At 51.9% G+C, this 18,858-nt stretch overlaps 1 protein-coding gene across 1 annotated transcript in view; it reads left to right on the top strand.

Annotated features, from left to right (window-relative positions):
• Positions 1–7,355: 7,355 nt before the first annotated feature.
• The window catches only part of GATAD2A (GATA zinc finger domain containing 2A), a 75,498-nt gene continuing 63,995 nt past the window's right edge, over positions 7,356–18,858 (top strand). Inside the window, exons 1-2 of the mRNA XM_015415530.1 lie at positions 7,356–7,421; positions 9,292–9,351. The gene's annotated coding sequence lies outside the window, so the exon portion shown is untranslated. The remainder of the gene's footprint in view (positions 7,422–9,291; positions 9,352–18,858) is intronic.

Below are 18,858 nucleotides of genomic sequence, written 5' to 3'. Positions count from 1 at the left end.
CTCTCAAAAGACATATGTGTTGGACATAACTGGATACCTGTAGCCGACCTCTTCCTTGTACTGTAATCTTGCCAGGCAAGAGTCTTTCCCCCCCACTGAACTCGGAATGTGGAATCCCATAGGAAATAGCACGGTTGAAACCTGTGCATACCCACCTGGGTATCTTCTAGGATTCCTTTTGGTTTGGTTTGGGGGTGGGGGTGGGGGTGAGGCAGGCAATGACTCCCACAAAGGAAGCGGCTTCGCAGTTGGAAGAACAGCCTTGTGGGTGTTGGCCTGATTTTGAGCTGTGCATGGTGTTGAATCCCTCCCTCCCCCATCCCAACACACGCTACTGGCTTCCTGTATTTCCTGGTGGTGGTCTGTGTCCTTTCCGGCCCCGTAGAGGCACAAACTAGAAATGCTTGCTCCAGTGGTGAACTGCCTACCTACAAAGTGAAGGAACTGCATGTGAGTTTGTCAGGATGTTGCCCCAAATCCTCCGGCACCAGTGGCAAATCCTTTCCCAAGGATCTTGCTCTGTTCAAAATAGATTTTTTGGGTAGTGGCTGCTGGGCTTGTCGCCATCGGCCGAGTCAAGGAATTCTCTAGCCCACCAGTTTCATTCCTAAGTTCATTGCTTGTGGCCGGTAGATGGATTTTGGCGTTGAGTCACAGTTGTTCCCTCTAAGCTGAGTGAGTGTGAGCTAGCTCACAGTTTTTTAGCCTCTGGCTCACACATTTTTGTCTTAGCTCAGGAAGGAGGGCTCCAGAGCAAACTAATTGATGCAGTAGCCAAATTGCTCGCTCACAACTTTAATGCCAGTAGCTCACCAAGTAGAATTTTTGCTCACAAGACTCCACAGCATAGCGGGAGCATTGGTGGCAACCCCTTTGGGTTTTCAAGGCAAGGGACATTCAGAGGTGGTTTGCCCTGGACTTGGCGGTCTCCCATCCAATTACTAACCAGGGCCGACCCCGCTTAGCTTCCAAGACCTGACGAGGTCGGGCTAGCCCGGGCTATCCGGGTCAGGGTTTGTGGCCTGAACGGGAGGAAACTTTTAAAAAAAACCACATTTGCCAAGAAGTTTACTTTTAAGCTAACTAGGCCATCGACCGTTCTACTAGCCTGCAAGCAACTAGGCTAGTCACGTGGGTGGCACGCTGGTGATCTCAGATGAGAGGAGCTGCCCGTCCAGTTTTTACTTGCTCTGTTTGGTTGCCTGGGGTGGGGGCAATTCTGGGCTCGCCACTGGCAGTTGGGCTGCTTAGGATGCGCTCTCTCTCTCTCTCTCTCTCCCCCCCCCCCCCCCCCCCCGCCGGGGGGGGGGGGGGTGTAGTGGTTAAGTGCGCGTACTCTAACCTGGGAGAACCGGGTTTGAGTCCCCACTCCTCCGCTTGCACCTGGCTGGATGACCTTGGGCAAGCCGTAGTTCTGATAAGAGCTGTCCTTGGAAAAGGAGCAGTTTCTGTCAAGAGCTCTCTCTCAGCCCCACCTGCCTCACAGGGTGTCTGTTGTGGGGAGGGGAAGGGAAAGGAGTCTGTAAGCCGCTCTGAGACTCCTTCGGGTAGTGAAGGGCCGGGTATAAACCCAGTCTCCTCTTCTTCTTCTCAGGCGCAGTCCACGAGAGAGCTCTCTCAGACCCACCTACCTCACAGGGTGTCTGTTATGGGGAGGGGAAGGGAAAGGAAAGGAGTTTGTAAGCCGCTCTGAGACACCTTTGGGTAGTGAAGGGCAGGGTATAAATCCAGTCTCCTCCTCCTCTTCTTCCTCTTCCTCTTCTTCCTTTTCTTCTTCCTCTTCTTCCTCCTCCTCTGTGTGTGTGTGTGTCTCTGTGTGTGTGTGTCTGTCTGTCTGTCTCTCTCTCTGTGTCTGTCTGTCTCCCTCTCTCTCTGCTGGTACCTGATTAGGGGTCTCCTTCTGCTGGGCTTTGAGGAGACAGGCTCGTGTGCCCACCACCCCGCAGCCGGAGTGCTTCCAGGTTGCGCACTGCGTTCACCTGGGACAACAGCAGGGCCCAGGAGCATTGGACCTCTGAGAAACCGGGGGGAGGGGAGATCCTTGACAGGCTGGGGCGGATCTTGAAAGCCCCTGCTGGAGGAGGGGTGGGGTGGCTTCACAAGATTTTGTGGCTAGGGAGCCAGAGGAGGGAATGACCCTCCACTCGGACTCCTTCAAGAAATGGTGCCGAGCGTAGAGGGAGCTCTCGAACGAGGCATCCGGTTCCTGCCCAGGTGCACCCCGCTGCCATCGCTCCTCCTCCTCCGGAGCACGGAAAGGTGCGCGCAGAGACGCCCTCCGGCTCTGGCCTGGCAGAGGCCCGCAACTTGCTCCTACTAGCACGTTTCGCAAAGGCACTGCAACGTGTCATTAAGTCTGGGCCTAGCCCTTTAAAGGGAAACCCACCTCTGCGTTCACAGCTTTCCATCAACAGGTATCGCAGCTCTTCCCCGTGAAGCCGGAGGGGTTCACAGTAGAGACCCGCGTCTGGTTTTCTTTCTCTTCCTCCCCTCCCAACCCAACGGTGTAGGCTGACAGCACTCCCTAGTACCCAGACCAGAGCTCACTGTTGCCTGTCTTTCCTTGGGTGTGCAGGGGACACGGAATTCCTGGCTCCCTTTGACCACCTTGGAATTTGACAGGCATGTGAGAAAGGCCCAGAGGGTAGAACCGTGGGTAAGTTTGTCAGGTGTCCCCCCCTCCAGAATAGGGCGGGTAGGGTTGTCAGATCCAGGTTTGGAAACTCCTGGAGATTTGGGGGGGGGGGTGGAGCCCGGGGAGAACAGGGACCCCCGTGAGGTCCTGTGCCGGAGAGTCTGCCCTCCAAAGCATCCGTTTTCTCCGGGGGAGTCTGGAGGTTAGCTTTAATCCTGGGGGGTCCCCAGGTCCCACCTTGAGGCTGGGATCCCTGGAGGTGGCCCCTTCCCTTGGGATCTCGGGGCGGCCCCTGACTTTGCCACCCTCTGGACTCAGCCTGGCCGTCTCCCTGGGAATTGGCTCCACCGAAGAGTTCTCAAGTTCTCAGCTCCGCCGCTCCGTCGGTCTCTGTGCCCTGCCAGATCTCCCTTTGTACCTCTTCTGCCGGGGCTGCCGCTCGCTCGAGGCAGGGGAGGGGCGGGGCTGGTTATCTTCCCAGCCGGCTCTCTTGGTTCCTGCCTCTTTGAATACGATCCCTTCTGTCTCTGGAGTCCTAAGGTCATCCCTGCAAAGTGCTCCGGAAGCATAAGCCAGCTTAGAGGGGCACCAGCCAGCCTCTTTTATTGGTTCGTGCGGAGGAGGAAGCTTTTTTTCCCAAGAATCTCCCTCCCTGACTTTGGGGAACGCCCCCTAGAAGGAGCTTTCGGTCTCCGATGTGACATTTTTGAATACATAGGTAACCCCGATTGTTTTCTTTTTGGGGTGTTGGAGCTATGGGGGGCAGGGATCAGTACTCTGTTCTTTCCAAGGAGGAGAGAGCGTTCTTCCCTCCCTCCCTCCCTCCTTGGCAATTCAGAGCATAGTTCTTGGCTAGCGTTCGAAGTTGACACCGAGTTAGAGAGGGAAGCAGCCCGGACCGCCACTCTGCTGGGAAGAGGAGTGGAGGCTCGGAAGCGTGGGGGGGGGGTTCCCTCTCTCTGGCGGATTGCCCTTCCATTGTAAGCCAGGCGTGGGTCAGGGAGAAGGGAGCCGGGCTAGCATTTGAAGAGAGCCCCACCGGGCGGGGGCGGGTGGTCTGGTGGCCAGGGGCGTTCCTTTCCACAGAGCCCGCGAGATTCTCCCAAAGAGCCTCTCTGCTTGGGGAGGGGCGGAGGCCATAACAACGCAACTTATTTTAAAACTGCAGGGGAGGGGTGTGTGTGTGGAAATCCCAAGTCCCCGTCGTCAGAGACAATGGTGAATTCAGATTAAGTGAAGTGACCAGTGGGGCATGCGTTTTGGCGTGAAGGCAGTAGATCCGTGACCTGTGTGGGCTTTTTGCAGATGGGCACAAGTCCACCGTTTCCTGGGGGGTGGGGAGTGACGCAACTCACTTTTAAGTCTTGTCACCTGGCCACTTGGGAAAATCCTGTCTTCTGCCTCTCTTGGAAAATTCCCTTCTCTTCTCTCCCCCCCCCCCTTTTTAAATCCCTTCCTTTACCAGCTTGACTAGAAGCATTCTGTCTTCAGACTGGAAGCTCTCTGGACATTAAGTTACCGGGGCCGTGTTCAAATTTAGGGGGTGTGCCCACCTGACTGTGCCTTTTTTGGAGAGGAGAGCCTAGCAAAAACCGCCTGTCACAGTTGGCAGGATGTGTCTTATAGCTGGCTTGTACGGAGACGGACCATTGGTCCTCCCAACCTAGTATTGTCGATTCCGATTGGCAGTAGCTCCCCAGGTCTCAAGCAGAGAAAGTTCTGCCCCTTACATACATACCTGCTACCTGAGATTCTTCAATTGGAGACTGAGCCTGGGGCCTTCTGTGTGCAAAGCGGGTGCTGCCCGCCACGTCTCTGTATGATGAATCGCTCTGGTTTTAACTCTTTCAATTCCAGCATGTGCAGGGGGTCCCACCCCTGTGCTGGGTTTGAATATTCAATCGCTCCCAGTGCAAAGGTGGAGCAGGAGTGCCTGCAGTTGGAGGAAGATCCCCGGTGCAGCTCTGTATGAGATACTGTTCCTGGGGGGTGGCTTAACTCCAGTAGCGCAGTGTGGCTGGATTGGTGCCCCATTAAAAAACAGGCTGTTGGAGGGGGGGGGGGGGGGAGAGATGGTTCTTACTCTTCTACTCTAAAGGTAAATATCTTCCAAGCAGGAATAAAAGGGGAAGGGACCCCAAAGCCCCGCAGCTTCCGGCTGCTTCTGCTTAAATATTTCCGAAGCCGCTTTATTCTCAGCCCCTGTAGCCTGCTTTGGCTGACAGCAGCTCTCCGTGAGCTGACAAAAGGGGGGGTTGGACCTGGGGCCTTCTGGTTGCAAAATGGGGGGGGGGCTCCGCCTCTTGAGATTTGTGTCCCTGCTGAGACCCTGTGCAGTTCAGGATCCATGCCGCTCGCTAAGCACTGTCCGCCTCCTCACCGCATCATTTGTGAATGGCCCGCTGTGCCTCCTTCCCTGGTGAAGGAACAGGGCACCAGGCTTATGGGTGGGTGGCAGGCAGTGATTCCGCCGGGCTCCCAAGGGAGCAGGCCACTGTGCGAGGGTGTGGGTGGCTGGGTCATCCCGTGTGCTAAGTTTCGAACGCTGAGCGGAACAGTGCTATTTAAATGCTGAAAGGCTTTATTTTGGGCGATCTGTACAGCAGTCTTGCAAGGCAGGCCACGAGCAGAAGAACGGTGCGGTTTTTATCCCTTTTTTTGTTTTTTTTTTTTAATTTAAGACCAACCGAGCTGTCACAGGTCAGTGAACCAGGGATGCCAGCCTCCAGGTGGGGCCTGGGGAATCTTCTGGGATTACAGCTCATCTCCAGACTGCGGAGATCAGTTCCCCCGGACCGAATGGATGCTTTGGAGGGTGGACTGTACTGCATTGTACCACACTGAGGTCCCTGTCCTCCCCAGCGTCTCCAGGAATTTCCCAACCCGGAGCTGGCAACACTGCGCCCTCGCCCCCCGCCGGTGACCCCTGGCAACCCAACAGTGAACGCATGCTTTCAAGCCCCCCAGAACTCCTTGAGAGGCTGGGTGGTCAATGCTAAAAGACAAAGGGGGGGGAGCAGGTAGAAGGTAACGTTTTGGGCCGTGTTGGAGAAAAGCCCCGAGTCTGCAGTGTTTGAAAAGGAGACCAACCGTGGACCGGATTGGATTTTGGATGGTACTGGGCGCAAGGCTCGGGTACACTTTGCAGTTTGTTTACTGGAAGCCAAACAGTGCCCCCCCCTCGAGAATATAAAAGCCAGCAGTTGATTGGATCCTTCCCCAGCATCAGGGTTGCCCATCTCCAGCTAGTAGAAAAAACCAAGACGGGATCACAGGTATAGGAAATGCAACAAACAAACACTGTGATATGGATGACAGCACACATTAAGTAAGAATCATATGTATTGTAAAACTTGGCAATATAGCAGGTCCATCATTCTCAATGAGCATCCGGATATAGACTCATTTCGTCCCAGTCTTCCTCAGGAGTAGTCCTATAGTAATGAAGGTGTCAGCCTTTTGCTGCAGTTTATATGAAAAGTTAGTATAATATTCCACTCAGCTTCATGTTGCTTATTCATTTAAAATACCGTGGGTTATTTTTCAGGATTATATGAAAAACATAAAGAAGAAATTAAACATTGGGTTGCTCTTAAACAGAACACTGAACTCTGTAGCAAGAGGCTAACACCTTCATTACTCTAGGATTACTCCTGAGCGATGTTCCCTCTAAGCTGTGGAGTCTTGTGAGCAAAAAATCTACTTTGTGAGCTACTGACATTAATGTTGTGAGCGAGCGATTGGGCTCCTGCATCAGTTAGTTTGCTCTGGAGCCCTCCTTCCTGAGCAAAGGCAAAAATGTGTGTGCCGGAGGCTAAAGAACTGTGAGCTGGCTGACACTCACTTAGCTTCGAGGGAACACTGCTCCTGAGGAAGATTGGGACGAAATGAGTCTATATCCGGATGCTCATTGAGAATGATGGACCTGTTATATTGCCAAGTTTTACAATATAATATGATTCTTACTTAATGTGTGTTGTCATCTGTATCACAGTGTCTGTTTTTTTGTTGACTCTCCAGCTAGTGGCTGGGTATCTCCCAGAATTATAATTGATCTCTTGACAGTGATCAGTTCCCCTGGAGAAAGTGTCCGCTTTGCAAGGTGGGAGAATGATGGACCTGTTATATTGCCAAGTTTTACAATATAATATGATGCTTACTTAATGTGTGTTGTCATCTATATCACAGTGTCCGTTTGTTCGTTGAATCTCCAGCTAGTGGCTGGGTATCTCCCAGAATTATAATTGATCTCTAGACAGTGATCAGTTCCCCTGGAGAAAGTGCCCGCTTTGCAAGGTGGGCTCGGTGGCATGACAACCCGCTGGAGCCTGATCTCACACTGTAACCCGGGGTGTCAAATATGCGGCCCGGGGGCCTTCACCCAGCACTTACCCCGACAGGCAGGTCCCAGTGGAGAGAGCGGAAGGAAACTTTGGGAGTCGTCGTGTTACCAAAGCTGGAGGCCTTGGATGGATTCACTGAGATGGGGGAAATTCCTGCCTGTAGAATGCAACCCCTTGGCTTTGTTTTCCTCCCTGCTGCAGCCCGGAATGAACACACACACACACACACACACACCCATGAGCAGGGAGGTATTTGGGGCTGCAGCAGGATGGGGAGGCGGGCAGGAAAGTTATTTGATCTGGACAGTCGGCTGAAGCAACACTGGGATGTGTTACCTGTTTTATTTATTTATTTATACTCCGCCTTTCCTTGCAGTGGTGGGATCCCAAGCCGCTCACACCATTCTTCTCTCCTCCATCTTCTCTCACAACAACCCTGTAAGGTAGGTTAGGCTGAGCGGCTGGCTTAGGGTCAACCAGGAAACATCTCGGGTTGAGTGGGCGTTTGAACCTGGGTCTCCCAGAGCCTGATCTGACACTGTAACCCGGGGGTGTCAAATATGCAGCCCGGGGGCCGAATCTTGCCCCCGGAGGGCTTCCATCAGGTCTGCAGTGGAACTGGTCTCATTTCTGTCAGATCCGGCCCTCATAACGAATGACTTCGACACCCCTGCTGTCACAGTGTACGGAGGGCCTGTTGCCTCTTCTTTCCCACATAAACCAAGAGTCAGCAGTGGATTATTTTCCTCCCAGTGGAGTATCTGTAAATGTGGAGTTTTCTCAAACAGGCCAAGATGGTTAGCCAGGTGTGCTGGCTCTAATGGACCAACCCAGGGCTTTTTTTGTAGAAAAAGCCCAGCAGGAACTCATTAGCATAATAGGCCACACCCAGTAGCAGAAACCTATTAGCATATTAGGCCACACCCCTGATAGCACAGCTCGTTGGCATATTAGGCCACTCCCCCATGTTACCAGAAGTGTGCTCATCCAGCCACACCCACCTTTTGCTTCTTATTCTGTTTACCTTGTTTGTTGTCCAAACCCAGGGCTTTTTTGTAGCAGGAACTCCTTTGCATGTTAGGCCACACACCCCTAATGTAGCCAATCCTAATGAGTTTCTGCTGTTGGGTGTGGCCTATTATGCCAATGCATTCCTGCCTGCTGGGCGTGGCCAACTTGGAAGCCAGCCGGAACTCCGTTCCTGTGCTGTATGCAGTAGCCCTGGACCAACCTGCAGTCTTTGTCCTCCGTAAGTGTCTGAGCCCTTAATGAAGCTTCTTCAAATATGCGAATACGATAACACAATCTACTTTTGAAACTCCTGCTTGCTTATAAAAGGGGGTTGACCAGATCTTAGGGTCCTGGCCTCTGTTTCTTGCGGTTGAGCTTTCCATACAACTCTTGCAAAGTTTTGTGATTGACTTTAAAAGAAAACTTGGCAGTAGCAGAACTCCAGGTGATCTGGTCACAGATAGTTTTGCAATATGTTTATTGCACACGTCAAGCCAAGTTGCAGGAATTCGGTTCTGGTTTTGCGTTGGCTCTTCCAGCTGCCCTGCTGGAGTATGGACTCGAGAAGGCTCGAAAGTCCCCGGAAGTTAGAGATAAGTTTAGACACCTCTGTGTACGCGGAAAGTTTTTTTGGCACTTCAAAAAGACGAAGACACGACTAAGAATTGAATTAGTATGGCAAGAAAGTTTTAATGCTCTATGGAACAAACAGCATTACTGTTTCTTATTTGCGGTCGACTTGTCTCACTGATTATTGTGTAAAATTCAGGGGTCATTTTGTAGAAAAAGGGGTGCAGGAGCTCATTAGCATAACTTATTAGCATAACTTATTTGCATATGCCACAACCCCTGACATCACCGGAAGTGTGTCAGAAGGCAACACGCACCGCTCAGGCTCCACTGGACTGTTTTGGATTGCTATTTGGGGGGGGGTGCAGATCTGTTCTTGCAGAGGAGGGAGAGCTTGTACCTGAATAAAACCTGGTCTTAAAAGTGCCACTGGACTGTTTTGGACCGGGCGGGCGGGGGAACTCTGCAACTTACCTGGCTGCTTCTTGCTCTGACTGAGGGCTGCTGGGAGCAGGGGGTGGGGCTTGTTGCATGTGCCCGACCCCTGGGCTCTTTACTGCCGGAGCTCCGCTCCTGTGCGCTCCTGCAGGAAATGACCCCTGGTGTAAATAATCCGTTTTAATGTGTCTTCCTTATTTGTACCCCACCCAAATCGCTGTGATCATCACTATTTTTTTTTCTTTTTTAAAAAATCCCATAAATGACCCAGAATATCTTCTGTTCTCTTTGCAGGTTTCTTGCCGACCCAGAGGACGCACACCTTCCTTCAGAACTCATGAGTGTCTCTGACAGGTAAGAGCCCATTGGGGAGATCTGGGTTTTTAAGTTGCCTGGTGGTGCGTGCAAAATGAACTGTAAGAGTCCCAGCAGCTCAGTGGAACCTCCATGTTCTGAGGCAGTCTGTCTGAGTGCCAAATGTTAGGTAAATTTCCTTTATGGACTGCTCATGGGCTTTCTGGAGGCATCTGGTCAACTAAGATGGATTTCCTTAGCCTGATCCAGGGGGGGCTCCTTTTCAAGGAGACGAGCAGTTCTCTTAGCACCCCCCTTAAAGATATCTGAACTAATGGCCATAAATAAGGTGCAGGCTATGCATATTGACTTTGGCAATGCAGTGGAGTTTCCATTCTCAGGAACTGTCCCCAAACACCAGTTGTAGGGCCCTGCGTGGGGGTCAGCAATGGGGTGTGGTGCCCTTCATGCCCTGTTTCTGCACCCCTGTGGGCAGCAGTGAGCAGGACTAGAGGTTGCTTTGGTGTTCCGATCAGATCAACACTTTCACGTTGCCGCATGTCGGAGTGCTGACCAACTGGGATGGGAGTTGTTGGTGTGGGCTGCCATTTGGAAAACTCCTCTCCCTCTCCCAGAATGGTAGAAGTCGAGGGCATAGGGTGAAGCTGGTGGGTGGTAGGTTCAACATGGACAAAAGGAAAGACTTCTGTGTACCGCAAGCAGTGTTTCCTCTAAGCTGAGTTAGTGTGAGCTAGCTCACAGTTTTTTAGCCTCCGGCTCACACATTTTTGTCTCAGCTCAGGAAGGAGGGCTCCAGGGCAAACTGATTTATGCAGTAGCCCAATCGCTCGCTCACAACTTTAATGCTAGTGGCTCACAAAGTATAATTTTTGCTCACAGGACTCCACAGCTTAGAGGGAGCATTGACCTCAGGTGATTAAAATGTGGAATTTGCTGCCAGAGGTTATAGTGATGGCCACAGGCAGAGACAGCTCTAAAAGGGCATGAGACGGATTCATGGGGGGGAGGTTAATCAGTGGCTGTGGTAACTAAAGGGAACCTCCACATTCAGAGGCAGTTGGCCTCTGAATCCCCAGAGCCAGGAGGCAACATGAGGGGAAGGCCTCGGCCTCTATGCCCTGTTGGCTCCCCAGAGGAACTGGTTGTCAGCTGTGTGAGACAGAATGCTGGACTTGATGGACCACTGATAGGATCCAACAGGGTTCTTCTGAGGTTCTTAAGGTCCTCCCAGTGTATTGGAGTCGTCCTCCTCCACAGGGCTATTTTTGGGCAGGAACGCACAGGAACGGAGTTCCGGCTGGCTCCCAAGTTGGCCACGCCCAGCAGGAACTCATTAGCATAACAGGCCACACCCAACAGCAGAAACTCATTAGGATTGGCTACATTAGGGGTGTGTGGCCTAACATGCAAAGGAGTTCCTGCTACAAAAAAAGCCCTGGGTTTTGACAACAAACAAGTTAAACAGAATAAAAAGCAAAAGGGGTGTGGCTGGATGAGCACACTTCTGGTAACATGGGGGTGTGGCCTAATGTGCTAATGAGCGGTGCTGTCAGGGTGTGGCCTAATATGCTAATGAGTTTCTGCTGTTGGGTGTGGCCTATTATGCTAATGAGTTCCTGCTGGGCTTTTTCTACAAAAAGAGCCCTGCTCCTCCATAATTCTTGGGCTTTAGATGTGTTTTTTGTTTGTTTATTACATTTGTATCCCGCCCTCCACAGTGGGCTCAGGGCGGCTAACAGAGGCAGGTCGTTAGCCTTGTCATAAATAAGAACATATAAAAACATAATAAAAAACATCAATACTAAAAGCACAGTACTCTATCCAATTACTAGTATCCTAGATCCAAGATGGTATCACCACAGTTCCAGATGGTACTCCCGTAGCGTACATATCCAGTGGCGACGGCTTGTCAGATCTTCTGTATTTTCTAAGTTCTTCCTCAGGCCTCGGAGCTGCCACCGAAAAAGCCCTGGCCCTGGTCACAGTTAGTTTGGCATCCTTAGGGCCCGGGATGACCAATAAATTTTGGGGCCCCGACCATAGTGCTCTTGGGGGAACATGTGGGGCAAGGTGGTCCCTCAGGTAGGCTGGCCCCTGGCCATATAGGGCTTTATAGGTAAGAACCAGCACTTGTGTTGCCCCAAGTCAGCACCGCTTCCTTAATTTACCAGTTTGAACAGCCTGCTCTGCTGGAAACAAAGCAAAGCAGAACATAATTCCTTGAAATTGGGGCTATTTTTTCACTTGCAGCCCTTCTCTCCTGTTTCTTGATTTATCGCCTCGCTCCCAAAGCAGCCCTGGCAAGGAGGACTTAAAATACTTCTGAGAAGATCAGGTTCAAAGGGCTTGAAAAGGAATGGTGTGGTCCCCCCCCCCCTGCAGTGCCTCCACCCTCGGTGTCTGAGGATGGTCCCTTGTTGAAAGGGGGAGGCCGCTTTGTGTTCTGGCCGTTGTCCGTTGCGTGAACATGTGTGGTGGTGGGTTACGATCGCGCCATAATCTCTGGCCCAAATAGTAGAAAGCCCAGTAGCACCTTTAAGACGAACAAACATAAGCTTTCGAGAAACACAGCTGGATCTGATGAAGAGAGCTGTGTTTCTCGCAGGGGTCATTGCGTAGAAAAAGAGGTGCAGGAGCTCATTAGCATAACTCATTAGCATAACATTTGCATATGCCACACCCCCTGACATCACCGGAAGTGTGTCAGAAGGCAACACCCACCGCTCAGGCTCCACTGGACTGTTTTGGATTGCTAGCTATCGAGGGGGGGGGGGCCGCGCAGATCTGTCCTCGCAGAGGAGGGAGAGCTTGTGCCTGAATAAACCTTGGTCTTAAAGGTGCCACTGGTAAGGAGGGAGAGCTTGTACCTGAACAAAACTTGGTCTTAAAGGTGCCACTGGACTGTTTTGGGGGCGGGGGGGGGGGCTCTGCAACTTACCTGGCTGCTTCTTGTTCTGACTGAGGGCTGTTGGCCCGCCCCCTGGGGTCTTTACTGCCGGAGCTCCGCTCCTGTGCGCTCCTGCAGGAAATGATCCCTGGTTTCTCGAAAGCTAAAGTTTGTTGGTCTTAAAGGTGCTACTGGGCCTTTTACTATTTTGCCATAATCTCTGAGCTCTCTCAGTGGCCTTAGCCCAGTCACCATCTCCCAACCTAGCCTGCGTCACCAGATGGCAGTATAAAATGGGATCCCCCTGCCCCCCCCCCCCCCGGCCAGAATTCCTTGGAATAAGGGCAGCAGGGAGGGCCGACACAAACCAGTCCATGACCGGGGCCAGAAGTACTGGGAGGCTTTCACAGCTGCCAAAGGCCAAGGCAGATGACTGGTTTTGACTCTGGGATCTGAGAGCCAGTTTGGTGTGGTGTTTAAGTGCACGGACTCTAATCTGGGAGGACCGGGTTTGATTCCCCACTCCTCCACTCTCAGTTGCTGGGTGACCTTGGATCAGCCACAGTTCTTGGAGTGCAGACTCTAATTTGGGAGAACCAGGTTTGATGCCCCACTCCTCCACATGCAGCCAGCTGGGTGACCTTGGATCAGTCACAAGTTCTCTCAGAGCTGTTCTCAAGGGCAGTTCTCGAAAGAGCTATCTCAGCCCCACCTACCTCACAGGGTGTCTGTTGTGGGGAGGGGGAGGGAAAGGAGTTTGTAAGCTGCTCTGAGACTTCTTCGGGTAGAGAAGGGCGGGGTATAAATCCAATCTCTTCTTCTTCTTTGATACTCGGATTGGGTTCAAGTTCTGGGGTTGAAGCTGCACACATTTGGCCTGAGGTTCACTCTTTGGTGGTGTGCGTGTAAAGGCCCTGGTGCCTGTTTGTGGAGCCTCCTGGTTGGTGCATTCAGGAGGTTTTCTTGAATTTGTTGGGGGGGGGGAGTGGGGAGGGAGAGAGAGAGAGATTGGGTTTCTACCCCCGCCCTTCACTACCCAAAGGAGTCTCAGAGTGGCTTACAGTCTCCTTTCCTTTCCCCTCCCCACAAGAGACACCCTGTGAGGGAGGTGAGGCTGAGAGAGCTCTTTTGAGGACTGCCCTTGAGAGAACAGCTCTGAGAGAACTTGTGACTGACCCGCAGTCACTCCAGCCGCAGTTGCATGTGGAGGAGTGGGGGAATCTAACCCGGTTCTCCCAGATTAGAGTCCGTGCTCCTAACCACTCCACCAAAAGGCAGGGGAAAGGCCACCAGGTGGGCACGGAAGCCTTGAGCAGGATCCCCCTAGGGGGTTCCTGCGGCTACCTGACAGACTGTGCAAGGGAAGCCAGTGGGTTAATGGGCGAGCTGGAAAACTTCAAGCCAGGAGGTGTGGGGTGGGTGGGGCTTGCTTGAATACAGCCTGAAGCCCCCAGTTTATGGGGAGGGAGGATAGCAAAGAGAAGAGGCTTCTGAGCTAGAGACCCCTGTTGCAGCTTTCACAGTCGTGCTGGGTTACGCGGACTCTAATCCGGGAGAACCGGGTTTGATTCCCCACTCCTCCACTTGCACCTGCTGGATGACCTTGGGCAAGCCGTAGTTCTGATAAGAGCTGTTTTTGAAAAAGAGCCGTTTCTGTCAGGAGCTCTTTCAGCCCCACCCACCTTACAGGGTGTCTGTCACGGGGAGGAGAGGGGAGGGGAAAGGAGTTTGTCAGCCGCTCTGGGTAGTGAAGGGCGGGGTATAAATCCAGTCTCTTCTTGTTCCACGTTGAGTTTTTGGCAGGGTCAGCTGTGCAGCTCGGGGCTTGGTGACTCAGCTCTCCCCCCCCCCCTTCTCCCCCCCCCCCACCTTCCCCCGTGGTCCCTTGGCTGCTGCTGGCGTCCCCCTGGGAAGGTTTTCAGCCCAGGTTCTGACCAGTGTTCCCGCTAGTGTGAGCTAGCGCACAGTCCTTTAGCCTCCGGCTCACACACTTTTGTCTCAGCTCAGGAAGGAGGGCTCCAGAGCAAACTTAATTTTATGCCGTAGTCAAATCGCTCGCTCACAGCTTTAATGGCAGTCGCTCACAAAGTGGAATTTTTGCTCACAGGACTCCACAGCTTAGAGGGGGCGTTGGTTCTGACACGAACATCCCTGAATATGCGGCTTCACCCACCCCCTCAAAAGAAAAAAGCCATCTTGACTGGGGCGGGTGTGGTACATTTGTGGCAGCCTCCATTTTTATGTGCAAGCATTCCAGTGGCTTCTGGTCACAGCAGGACACTCACTTCCATCAGGTGCATGGATTGGGCTAGGGTAGTGATGGCGAACCTTTTAGAGACCGAGTGCCCAAACTGCGACCCCAAACCCACTTATTTATCGCAAAGTGCCAACACGGCAATTTAACCTGAATGCTGAGGTTCTACTTTATTTATTTATATTTATTTATTTATACATTCAACTTGATATAAGGAAGGAAAGCAATCCCAAATGCTTTCATTTACTTAAAATTATTTGGCAGAGAATTCGACACTTTAATGATGGTCTGGGCCTGGCTGGGGCGATGGCACGCGTGCCCACAAAGAGGGCTCTGAGTGCCACCTCTGGCCCCCGTGCCATAGGTTCGCCACCACTGGCTTAGGGGGAACATGTGATGGCCGATAGATGGCTTTAAAAGGGGAGTAGGCAGATTCTTGGAAGAGGAGTGCTGTCGATGGCTGATACGCACGATGGAACCTCCATGTTCAGAGGCAGTCTGCCTCTGCACACCGGTTACAACGGCAGGTTGCCTTGTTTGTAGTACTTCTGAGACCGTCTGGTTGGACATAGCGGGAAATGGGATGTGGGACTAGATCCAGCCAGGGTTCTTAGGCGCTGCTGGGAGTGTCCGCATTACACTCTTAAAACTTGTCTGCTGCTTCAGAGCTACAAGGTGTCGGCTTGGTTTCCGCTGTAGGCTGTGAGTCCCGGTCAGCTCTCGTAATTGCAATTCAGCGATGGCTGGGCATGAGGGGGAAGGCTAGGATTCGTTGCCTGCGTTCTGTCAAGTGGGAAGGTACTCTAAGCATGCTCAGAAGTGCCCTCTTCTCCAGCCGGCTGTGAAATTCACGGGGCTAAGAGTTTCTGTGTCGGTTGGACTCAATAGCTGAACTTGCAGCCCTGCTAAAAGGGAAGCCCCGTGGATAAAGGGTTGGAACTGGTCACCCGATCTCAAGAAAGACATTGCAGAGCTGGAGAAAGTACAGAGGAGGGCAACCCAGATCCTTAGAGGTTTGGAGCTCCTTCCCTATGAGGAAAGGCTGAAGACACTGGGACGTCTTTTCCGTTCCAAAAGAGACAACTAAGAGGGGACGTGAGAGAGTTTTATAAAATTATGCCTGGGGTGGAGAGAGCTAAGTGAACTTTTTCTCCCTCTCCCAAAAGACTAGACCTCGACGGCATCCAATGAAGCTGATGGGCAGTGGGTTCAGGACAGACAAAAGGAAAGACTACTTTGCACAGAGAGGGATTAAAATGTGGAATTCGCTGTTGGGGGATGTTGTGAGGGCCACAGGAATAAACAGCTTTACAAGGGGATTGGAGGATAGATTCATGGAGGACAAGCCTATCAATGACTACCAGCCATGGTGACTGAGGGTGACCTCCACAGTCAGAGGCACTAAAACTTTGAATCCCAGAGCCAGGAGGCCAGTATCTGGGGAAGGCCTTGGCCTCTATGGCCTGCTGTTGGCCGTTCAGAGGAACCGGTTGGCCACTGTGTGAGACAGGGTGCTGGACTAGAGAGACCACTGGTCTGATCTAGCACGGCTCTTTTTATGTTCTAATCAGGGAAGGCCTTGGTGTTTATGCCCTGTCGCTGGCTGTCCAGAGGAACTGGTTGGCCACTGTGAGAGACAGGATGCTGGACTAGACGGACTATTGGTCTGATCCAGCAGGGCTCTTCTTATGTTGTTATCCGGGAAGGCCTTGGCCTCTCTGCCTTGTCGTTGGCTCTCCAGAGGAAGTGTGAGAAAGGATGCTGGACTGGATGGACCACTGGTCTGTTCTAGCAGGACTCTTATTATGTTCTTAAGAGCAGCCCCTTGGACAGAAGTTTAAAGGGTTATAAGGCTGACGAGTGAGAGTTGCATCCATTGAACACTTGCTTTCCATACTGTACTCAAAGACAATGCACTTCTGTCCATTACGCCTCCCATATTGCTCTGAGCTGGGTGCTGAAAAGTTCTCTCCCTGCAGAATGGGCAGCTATGACTTTGAAACCCCAGTATTGTGTTCTTGAATGTCCCTCCTACATTTAAAAAAAAAAAAGTATCCTCCTTGCAGGTAAAAAAGCTAGCATTTTCCTTGATGTGCTACTCTTCCGCTTGCAAGGAGCTGTGATTCTTTTTTTGTGCAAAGCAGCATTTAACAATGCAGCTCCAACGGTAGCGCGCCGTCCCTTTGGCAGCTTCGCTTTCACTGCACTCTCCGTCCCGCCAGGGTTTGTAACTCTTGTGACCGCAAACTTCGCCAGCTGGGGTGAGGTCCGCAGATTCCTACGATACCTGAATAGCCCTGATCTTTCTCGATGTAAAACTGTTGGCAGAAGAAGTTGTGTCTGGCTTTCCATTTGCCTGAGGAACAGAGTCCGGTACATGGGGGGCTGGGGTGGGGCGAGGAGGCTGCCCAGAGCAAGGAGGGAGGGAGGGGACCTTGCCTCCCAGTGCCTTTACAGACGTTACCCTTTGCCCTGTAGAAGTGACCGCATTAGAGTGCTCTTTGGGGGAGGTTTGCTTTAACTCTGAGCTTCCTTGAAGATCAGGGTCCTGTTGTGAGGGGGGGGGACACCAGAATGTGTGTGTGTGTGTGTATCTGACCCCCCTCTGTATTTCCCTACTCATTAAAAATCCAGGTTTTCAAAACCAGTGTTCCCCCCTTTTCAGACTATCCTGTGGTTTTCAGTCTTAAAAAAACAAAAGTTTACATTTTTAAAAGGAAAAAACAATCCCCCCCCCCAAAAAAGCCTTCAGAAGTGCCCTCTTCTCCAGCCGGCTGGGAGGTAGACTAATCCCGTCTGTGAAATTCACAGGGCTAAGAGTTTCTGTGTCGGTTGGACAATAGCTGAACTTGCAGCCCTGCTAAAAGGGAAGCCCCGTGGATAAAGGGTTGGAACTGGTCACCCGATCTCAAAAAAGACATTGCAGAGCTGGAGAAAGTAGAGAGGGCAGCCCAGATCCTTAGAGGTTTGGAGCTCCTTCCCAATGAGGAAAATCTGAAGACACTGGGACTTCTTTTCCGTTCGAAAAGAGACAACTAAGAGGGGACATGAGAGAGTTTTATAAAATTATGCCTGGGGTGGAGAGAGCTGACTAAGTGAACTTTTTCTCCCTTTCCCAAAAGACTAGAACTCCAGGGCATCCAGTGAAGCTGATGGGCAGTGGGTTCAGGACGGACAAAAGGAAAGACTACTTTGCACAGTGATTAGAATGTGGAATTCGCTGTTGGAGGATGTTGTGAGGGCCACAGGAATAAACAGCTTTACAAGGGGATTGGAGGATAGATTCATGGAGGACAAGCCTATCAATGACTACCAGCCATGGTGACTGAGGGTGACCTCCACAGTCAGAGGCACTAAAACTTTGAATCCCAGAGCCAGGAGGCCAGTATCTGGGGAAGGCCTTGGCCTCTATGGCCTGCTGTTGGCTGTTCAGAGGAACCGGTTGGCCACTGTGTGAGACAGGGTGCTGGACTAGATGGGCCACAGGTCTGATCTAGCAGGGCTCTTCTTATGTTCTAATCAGGGAAGGCCTTGGTGTTTATGCCCTGTTGCTGGATGTCCAGAGGAACTGGTTGGCCACTGTGTGCGACAGGATGCTGGACTAGATGGACCGCTGGTCTGATCTAGCAAGGCTCTTATGTTTTAATCAGGGAAGGCCTTGGAGTTTATGCCCTGCTGTTGGCCGTTCAGAGGAACCGGTTGGCCACTGTGTGAGACAGGGTGCTGGACTATATGGACCACTGGTCTGATCCAGCAGGGCTCTTCTTAGGTTCTTATCAGGGAAGGCCTCGGTCTCTATTCCCTGTTGCTGGCTGTCCAGAGGAACTGGCTGGCCACTTTGAGAGACAGGATGCTGGACTAGACGGACTATTGGTCTGATCCAGCAGGGCTGCCTCGTTCTCTCTGCCCTGCTGTTGGCCGTTCAGAGGAACCGGTTGGCCACTGTGTGAGACAGGATGCTGGACTAGACGGACTATTGGTCTGATCCAGCAGGGCTCTTCTTATGTTGTTATCCGGGAAGGCCTTGGCCTCTCTGCCTTGTTGTTGGCTCTCCAGAGGAAGTGTGAGAAAGGATGCTGGACTGGATGGACCACTGGTCTGTTCTAGCAGGACTCTTATTATGTTCTTAAGAGCAGCCCCTTGGACAGAAGTTTAAAGGGTTATAAGGCTGACGAGTGAGAGTTGCATCCATTGAACACTTGCTTTCCATACTGTACTCAAAGACAATGCACTTCTGTCCATTACGCCTCCCATATTGCTCTGAGCCGGGTGCTGAAAAGCTCTCTCCCTGCAGAATGGGCAGCTATGACTTTGAAACCCTAGTTTTGTGCTCTTGAATGTCCCTCCTACTTTTTTTTTAAAAAAATAATAAGTATCCTCCTTGCAGGTAAAAAAGCTAGCATTT

Source organism: Gekko japonicus, unplaced genomic scaffold, assembly GCF_001447785.1.
Source record: "Gekko japonicus isolate JY-2015 unplaced genomic scaffold, Gekko_japonicus_V1.1 scaffold1726, whole genome shotgun sequence".
NCBI classification, from domain to species: Eukaryota; Metazoa; Chordata; class Lepidosauria; order Squamata; family Gekkonidae; genus Gekko; species Gekko japonicus.
This window is presented reverse-complemented; position numbering and strand designations above follow the sequence as displayed.